General features: G+C 36.0%; 1 protein-coding gene across 1 annotated transcript in view; it reads left to right on the forward strand.

The window, feature by feature from the left end:
- SYNRG (synergin, gamma) overlaps positions 1 to 2,606 on the forward strand; it is a 110,824-nt gene that overhangs the window by 44,823 nt on the left and 63,395 nt on the right. The gene's annotated exons all lie outside the window — the stretch shown is intronic.

A 2,606-nucleotide genomic window follows, 5' to 3' on the forward strand; every position in this document is an offset into this window, starting at 1 on the left:
AGGTTGCTGTGAGCTAGGATGACGCCATGGCACTCTAGCCCAGGCAACACAGTGAGACTCTGTCTCAAAAAAAAAAAAAAAAGATAAAGTTGCGTATCAATAGACATAAAGTATTTTGCATGCAATGTATAATTCCATTCAACTATTGTTACTTGTTATTTCTTGTTCACCTCCACTTTTCATGTTTCAGTGTATTATTTTAGAATTGTGCTACATCTTAATTTCTTTTTCCCTGTTGATTTTCATTTCTGCGTGTTTCATTGCCATTTTCCATTTTGCAGATTGTCCCACATCATCTCATTCTACTAAAACTGTCTCCCCATCTCCTGCCTTTCTTGATGAAGAAGAATTCAGTGACTTTATGCAGGGGCCTGTTGAAGTTCCCTCATGTGGGCCTTCTTCTTCGTCCCAGCCCTTTCAATCTTTCCACCCCACCACCCCACTTGGCCAGTTGCATACACAGAAGGCTGGGGCACAGCCTCTCCCTCCAGGTCAGATTCCAGTGCCTTTTGCCTTACACGGTGTCCCTGGGCAAATTCCTTATTTCTCTACTGCTCCAGCCTCACACAATGTACAGAAAGCAGGTAACTCCTAGCATTATTAATGAAAATATTCTTAAGATATCCTGGGATAATTTATTTATGTTATATAAGTAGAATGATACAGTGATGTTGGCAAAGAAACATGTACATGAATGTATGAGTACTGTTGAAATTCTGTCAAAATAAGAGTCTCAATTTTTAAGTTCTAGAGTCTTCACATTCCAGAAAGGCAATTTAAAACTTTGCTCCTAAATTAGGAACAATTTGGACCACCTTAGAACTTTAAAAACAATCTTGATTTCTCAAGATTACTTTTTTGTTTGGGAAATTCACCAATATCATTTTCTTAAAAATAATGAGGATAGGGAAAGCTACTTTAGAGAGATTTCTTTCTGGTTCAGTGCCAGAGCACTTGGGGGCAGAAGCCTAGGTCATTCATTTACTACCAGTTTTCCTTGAACAAGTCTTTAAACATTTCTATACCTTTGTTTTTATCATATATGAAATAATAGGGCAGCTACTCACTCTGACTTGAGACATAGCACAGTGCTGGGAGGGATCTTGGCAGACATGTACTTAGTCCAAACTTACTCATTTGGTAGACATGGAAACAGACCCAGAGGTTATGTTACTGGCCAGAGGCCTTCCGTGTAGTTAGTGAAGTATCTGTATCTTATGTAGGTCACCAGATTTCTAAGGTAATACTCCTTCCACTATACTGTTCTACCTACTATCTCATAGAATTCTTGAGAATCACAGTAGATAATTATGTCTGAGTTCTCCCAAATCTCCAAAGTGTTTTGAGTCCTCTACAAATGTGTTAACGATTGAATTATTTCAAAATTCACATTATATGTGGCAGAGGCTTCCCTTTAGAATATGGGGGTGGAGATGGATGATTGAAAAGATTGGATATTTGCAGTTACATACAAATAATCCTTCATGCTGTTTGTTTAGGCCCTTCCTTGGAAGAGAAGCTCGTAGTATCTTGTGATATAAGTACATCTGGGCAGGAACAAATTAAATTAAATACTTCTGAAGTTGGGCACAAAGCCCTAGGCCCAGCTTCCAGTAAGAACCATCCCAGTTTAACAGCCAGTAACGGGGGTGCTGTAGATGGATGTGTAAGTGGTACCACCACTGCAGAGGCAGAAAAGGCTTCAGACCAAAACCTGTCAAATGAAGAGAGTGGTGAGCTCATGAAACATTCAGCAAAAAGTTTGTTTAACCAAATGTTGCTCAAATGCTAACACCTAAGGCATTAATCTTTGAAAGAATGCTGCTTAATTTTGCTAATTGAAATTTTGCTTAAAATATATTTAATGCATTCCTTTCTCCAATTAACCCCTAAGATTTTGCTCTGAATTCTTTCAACACACTGTTACTCCTTTTCAAAAATGATTTTGATAACCAGTTTTCTTAATCAGAATCATTTCTGATTTAAAATTTCCTTTCCTTTTATTTTATAAAAGCTCTCTTTTTTCTCCTTTACACTTTCTGTTCTTCCATAAAGGTTAAAAAGTTAAAATATAACTGGAAAAGTCACCAATGAGAATATAATTTTGTTTTCTCTGAAATAAATCATATTGCACCGCTGCCTTAAAAGATCAAAATTTTATAAACTCAGCTTGCAGAGATGAATTAGAATGTGGGCAGCCTAGGAGGCAAACTTTTGGAGGATAATTTATTGGACTAAAAAACCCCAAAAGTCTTATATATCTAAGGCAGCAGTGTCATATGTAGGTTAAAAAAAAAAGTTAGACTTTGCAAAGAGGCATTATTAAAAGCTACAAGTAAAGCTTGTACAGTTAAATTTTTTAAAATATATAATTTTAAAATCATCATCTATCATGTTTTTTCCTTCAATTTGTAATACATGTGAAATGGTGCAAGCCTCATGTGATTTAGAAGATTGATTTGGTACGCTTTAGCTTTTCTTTAATTTTGCTCTTTAGGACATAGTGTACAAGAATTGTTTAGAAACCAAATATTTTATCCTGAATCAAACACCAGATGGGGGAAAGAAACACAAATATTTTAGTTGTATTGGTGACTTTTTTTTAG

This window comes from Propithecus coquereli, unplaced genomic scaffold (genome assembly GCF_000956105.1).
Source record: "Propithecus coquereli isolate 6110/MARCELLA unplaced genomic scaffold, Pcoq_1.0 Scaffold291, whole genome shotgun sequence".
NCBI lineage: Eukaryota > Metazoa > Chordata > Mammalia > Primates > Indriidae > Propithecus > Propithecus coquereli.